Below are 6000 nucleotides of genomic sequence, written 5' to 3'. Positions count from 1 at the left end.
TATGGGGCAATTTAGCATGGCCAATCAACCTAACACACACATCTTTGGGCTGTGGGAGGAAACCGGAGCACCCGGAGGAAACCCACGCAGACACAGGGAGAATGTGCAATCTCCACACAGACAGGCAGCCAAGGCCAGAATTGAAGTTGGGTCCCTGGCAGTGTGAGACAGCAGTGCTAACCACTGTGCCACCGTGCCACCCAGATTAGAAGGTCAGGCGAAATTGGATGGCTTGGATTTCAAGGTAAGAGCTTTCGAATCGAGTGACAAGTCGATTCAGTTGCTTCTCCGTTGAAAATTACGGCCCATAGTCAGAATCTTGGAACTCCCTCCCTAACAGCACTGTGGGTGTACTTACACCAGATAGATTGCAGAGATTCAAGAAAGAGACAGATTACCACCTTCATTCAGGGCAATGTGGGAGGGACAATAAATGCAGCCTTGCCAGTGATGCCAACATCCATACACAAGCAGAAAAGAGAGAACAGCAGAAAATACAAAATCACACTGTGGCTAGAATTGCTGAGAATTTCCAGGAATGCACAATCAGGAAGTTCTGCCTTCGGATAGGCTGATTCGAGCGCCCATTCTCTCGATGCCAATTTACAACATCATTTCCCGGGGATCTAATTTACATAAACCGCCTTACACTTTTCTATTTATCTTTTTTTTTGAATCACGGCATTCTTTAGAGAGTTTTCGACATGTATTAAAACACTGTATGTTTACATGTTTGTTGCATCTGAGTGTGCCAAATAGAAACACGATGCCCATGAACACAATAAATGATAGTCCCGTGCGTGTCTGTGTTAATCCCAGGAGCAAATGTCTGCAGCTCTGTCGCAACAAGTATCATTGATACAAATCTCACAGGCCGCACAGAGCACCAGAGTGCAGGCGACAATTTGCATTACACGTGACCTTAATATAGATTGCAGATAATCAAGCCCTGGTGTGTTGCAGCACTCCAATCAGACAGAATACATTTTGTGTTAAACAGCAGATCGGCTGTACAAATCCACTGGTAAAGAACCATCTGCAGTTGATCATGTCCTGATTCAGAATTAACGAGATCAAGGCGAATGTCTCACACTGCAAGCGTTGATCAACTCTGACACCATGCTTATGCATTATTCCCAGAGGTTACTAAAAGTGGAGATGCTTTCTCACTTCAATACAAGCAAGCTTCCCCCTTGGGAAACAACTGTTCCCTTATGCTGACGGAAACCAATAAGGCAGGAGTCTGCAGCACTCCATTAAGATAAAGTGAAACTTCTCAGTGCTTATTCACTGCATCCTAACCTTAATCATTTGCAAATCGGAGCTGAAGGACAACACTTGGGACATAATGGAAACAGTCCAGATTCTCGATCAACATTCACTGCTGCTAACTTAGTTGGACGTAAGACAGTTTTTTTAATGGACTGAAACCTTTCACTTGGGAACCGAATGCATCCTCTGAATAATTTGTGGAACAGACAGTACCTTGTCCAGTTTACGAAACATGCTATTTATTAATAGTCCACAAAAGCGTGGGGGTAACAACCATCAGCCGCCGTGATTAAATTGCGTTTTGTACACAGGGCCAAATAGCATGATCCCTGCCTGGAATTGCGAGTTTTGAAATGTCACTCCCTCAGTAACAAGGGGAGATTCTCTGACGCACAATTGAGAAACATCATTTATTGATTGTGGAGTTTCAAAATTCTCAGCGGTTGCAGCATTCCAATTCAAAATGCGTTGAAAACTCCTCTGTAAAAGGTCGTTTGGAGAATGTCTTTGTAAAAGGGGTTCACTGCCATTTCTTCTGTGCAGTTAGAATGTGAAAGATGCACAATATCATTGAACAGCTCTCTCAGCCCTGGCCAACATTCTGCCCTCACCTTAAATTACCAATCACACTTTAATTAGTTATTAACCACTTGTGGAACCTTATGGTGCAGTGTTCCTTTTGCTGGATTTGCCTTTATAGCTTTACTTATAAATAATAACAAATTGTGAAATCCCTTGGGATATCCTGAATTATGATTTGATAAAACATCACTTAAATGCTAATTCCATCTTCTTTCTTTCAATATGGCATTCTTCCTGAGCAGTATATGTCATCACTTATTGGAAGTCAAGATATCACACACTTCAGTGACACTGAGGATATTGGCAGGCCCGGGGTGTCATTCCTACAATTTTCTCATGCTTTGAAGTCATTAACTACGATAGAGTGAGAGAAACTCTGATGGAATTCAAAGTCCATAATATTTGCAAACATATTTATTTACCATTTTACAAACTTGCATTAAAAAACAAGTAACTTAACTTTTCTCGACTCTAGAACCTTTTATTTGAATATCACTGAAAAGGGAGACATATTGCTGAAGCTTTTCATCTTGCACTCATCAGGACAAATACAAGAATGCCAAATTTCAAATGTCAACAATTTATTCACACAGGAGAGGAGAGTGCTAATTGGTTGGCATGTCAGTTCTGATAAGACATTGCGATGGAGAAAGCAACTGAAAGCTATGGGCTCCTCAAGTTCCTTGGTCATTTTAGTTTAGAAGGACGAGGGGGGATCTTGTTGAAACTTACAAGATACTGCAAGGCCTGGATAGAATGTACATGGAGAGGATGTTTCCACTAGTAGGAAAAACTAGAACCAGAGGGCACAACCTCAGGCTGAAGGAACAATCCTTTAAAACAGAGATGAGGAAGAATTTCTTCAGCCAGAGAATGGTGAATCTGTGGAACTCTTTGCCGCAGAAAGCTATGGAGGCCGGGTCATTGAGTGACATCGGAATTGCAACACTTGCAAAAAGACACCATCAGCAGGAGCAAGGAAACCATAATTGCATCCTCACAAAATGAAGAGCAGAAATAACTTTTTAATCACTGAATAATTCAGAAGCGGAATCTTTTAGGGAGAGAAAAATATATAAATAAAGAACTCATATTTTAAGCATGTTCTACAAATCCACTGTAGAAAATAAAAAAAGATTCAATATTTTATAATGTAAATAATTGGGAAGAAAGGTTGTTCCTTGCCAGGACAGAACTTTATTGCTGGAAAAAGAGTCACTGAAGTTTTACTTGAGTACAAACTGTGCTCAACTAGCTTGTGCTTTCAAACCACAAAACAAAACTTCTGCTGTTTAAGGCAGAGATAGATAGGTTCTTGATTGATAAGGGGATCAGGGGTTATGGGGAAAAGGCAGGAGAATGGGAATGAGAAAAAAATCAGCCATGATTGAATGGTGGAGCAGACACGATGGGCCGAGTGGCCTAATTCTGCTCCTATATCCTTTGGTCTTATGTTCTAAAAGCTTCAAGGCTTGAACATATTATCTTTGTTTGCAGAAATTGGGTCCATGAGTTTTAATGTAGAATGCTTTTAGCAAGCATAAATGAGTCTTGTAACAATTTTGACTGATTAGCTTAAATTGGTTGTTAGTGTAACTATTAGCACACTCAGGATCATTCATCAAGTGCTGCCGAGTCAAAGAACAAAGAACAATACAACACAGGAACAGGAACGCTCCCTGGTCCAAACTAGACCATTCTTTTGTATCCCTCCATTCCCACTCCGTTCATGTGGCTATCTAGATAAGTCTTAAACGTTCCCAGTGTGTCCGCCTCCACCATCCTGCCTGGCAGCGCATTCCAGGCCCCCACCACCCTCTGTGTAAAATATGTCTTTCTGATATCCGTGTTAAACTTCCCCCCCCTCACCTTGAACCTATGACCCCTCATGAACGTCACCACCGACCTGGGAAAAAGCTTCCCACCGTTCACCCTATCTATGCCTTTCATAATTTTATATACCTCTGTGAGCGGACACAAATTTCTGTGATTCCTTAGATTAAATATTTCTTAGAATAAAATCAAATAAATGAAACAGGACAAAGCAGCACCCAGGCACAAAATATGAACAGACAAGCAGGTCTTTTAAAATGCAGAAACAAGGCAGACAAAGGGAGTCAGGAACTCACATTAGCATGAACTTCCATTTAATTAAATTGGCTCCAAGGATATCAGGAAGCCCTTATCAAACACTTCAGAAGGCCTCCGAGACTTGGAAGACTTCCTGATATCCAATTAAACACCTATTGTATAAGAAACTCCGGAGATCTCAAACAATTATCACCTCCCTAGACTGGGCAATCACCAGACTTAACACATCAACCACAGAATGGTCAGAGTCAAATACTGTAAACAAAACATTAACATTTGAATCATACAAAGTGTCAAAGTTCGAGTATAACTGTAGCCCATTGCGGCAGGCTTTCAGAGTGCTTTCGGGACAGTGCTGTTTGTATGTCCTGATTGCTCCTCCGTCGACGTTAATAAAGCTGTACCGCTGTTGAACCTGACTCTCTGTCCGAAGTGGTCGTGTTTGCCCACTCGCGCTAACACCTCTATTAGGTCACCCCTCATCCTCCGTCTTTCCAGTGAGAACAACCCCAGTTTACCCAATTTCTCCTCATAGCTAAGCCCTTCCATACCAGACAACATCCTGGTAAACCTCCTCTGTACTCTCTCTAAAGCCTCCACGTCTTTCTGGTAGTGTGACGACCAGAACTGGACGCAGTATTCCAAATGCGGCCGAACCAACGTTCTATACATCTGCAACATCAGACCCCAACTTTTATACTCTATGCCCCGTCCTATAAAGGCAAGCATGCCATATGCCTTCTTCACTACCTTCTCCACCTGTGACGTCACCTTCAAGGATCTGTGGACTTGCACACCCAGGTCCCTCTGCATATCTACACCCTTTATGGTTCTGCCATTTATCGTATAGCTCCCCCCTACGTTAGTTCTACCAAAATGCATCACTTCACATTTATCAGGATTGAACTCCATCTGCCATTTCTTTGCCCAAATTTCCAGCCTATCTATATCCTTCTGTAGCCTCTGACAATGTTCCTCACTATCTGCAAGTCCAGCCATTTTCGTGTCGTCCGCAAACTTACTGATCACCCCAGTTACACCTTCTTCCAGATCATTTATATAAATCACAAACAGCAGAGGTCCCAATACAGAGCCCTGCGGAACACCACTAGTCACAGGCATCCAGCCGGAAAAAGACCCTTCCACTACCACCCTCTGTCTTCTGTGACCAACGTAGGAAGTCTCACAACACCAGGTTAAAGTCCAACAGGTGTATTTGGTAGCAAATACCATAAGCTTTCGGAGCTTGCTGCTCCTTCGTCAGATGGAGTGGGCTCTGTTCTCCAACAGTGCACAGACACAGAAATCAAGTTACAGAATACTAATTAGAATGCAAATCTCTACAGCCAGCCAGGTCTTAAAAGGTACAGATAATGTGGTTGGAGGGAACATTAAACACAGGTTAAAGAGATGTGTATTGTCTCCAGACAGAACAGCTGGTGAGATTATGCAAGATCAGGGGCAAGCTGTGGGGGTTACTGATAATGTGACATAAATCCAACATCCTGGTTTAGGCCGTCCTCATGTGTGCGGAACTTGGCTATCAGTTTCTGCTCAGCGACTCTGCACTGTCGTGTGTTGTGAAGGCCGCCTTGGAGAACGCTTACCTGAAGATCTAAGGCTGAATGCCCGTGACTGCTTGGATCTTCAGGTAAGCGTTCTCCAAGGCGGCCTTCACGACACACAAGAGCGCAGAGTCGCTGAGCAGAAACTGATAGCCAAGTTCCGCACACATGAGGACGGCCTAAACCGGGATGTTGGATTTATGTCACATTATCAGTAACCCCCACAGCTTGCCCCTGGTCTTGCATAATCTCACCAGCTGTTCTGTCTGGAGACAATACACATCTCTTTAACCTGTGTTTAATGTTCCCTCCAACCACATTATCTGTACCTTTTAAGACCTGGCTGGCTGTAGAGATTTGCATTCTAATTAGTATTCTGTAACTTGATTTCTGTGTCTGTGCACTGTTGGAGAACAGAGACCACTCCATCTGACGAAGGAGCAGCAAGCTCCGAAAGCTTATGGTATTTGCTACCAAATAAACCTGTTGG

Source organism: Mustelus asterias, chromosome 2, assembly GCF_964213995.1.
Source record: "Mustelus asterias chromosome 2, sMusAst1.hap1.1, whole genome shotgun sequence".
In the NCBI taxonomy this organism is placed as follows: Eukaryota; Metazoa; Chordata; class Chondrichthyes; order Carcharhiniformes; family Triakidae; genus Mustelus; species Mustelus asterias.
This window is presented reverse-complemented; position numbering follows the sequence as displayed.